The sequence below is a fragment of the Trachymyrmex cornetzi genome, unplaced genomic scaffold, assembly GCF_001594075.2.
Source record: "Trachymyrmex cornetzi isolate Tcor2-1 unplaced genomic scaffold, Tcor1.1 scaffold323, whole genome shotgun sequence".
Classification (NCBI taxonomy): Eukaryota; Metazoa; Arthropoda; class Insecta; order Hymenoptera; family Formicidae; genus Trachymyrmex; species Trachymyrmex cornetzi.
Window position 1 is genome coordinate 34840 of NW_017297930.1, and position 527 is coordinate 35366.

Here is a 527-nt window from a genome sequence, read left to right on the forward strand (position 1 = left end):
GTCTCTTTTTGTTAGATATAGCAAAAAATGACGGAGTAATTACATGTATATATGTAATACATCTATGTATTGATTATACATGTTATTATCCTGTTACATACTGACCTAAAATGGCATTGAATTTAGAAAAAAGTGCTACTACGGCCGTGTATTGATATACACTATTGATACAGAAAATCTGAATTTATGTATATTATAGATTTACGATATTTTTAGTGTATATTGTATATTACATATCAGAGTAATATCTAAATATTTTATTATAACTTTTATTTCTTAACTTTTATTCTTTTTATTAGAAATAACAAGAACAGATGGAGCAGCTATAAATACATGTGCAATGTATACATGTATCTATTGACACATTGTTGTTGCTTTTCAGAAAGCGACACAGTGTGACAGTGATCATGTCATCTTCGTACATTAGCAAACAACTAGGATATCACTGTATTAGGACGATATTTTATTTGTGCGTTTTTGTCGTACGACAAGCTTTTCCTGCGTGTTGATTGGCTATAGGATAGAGA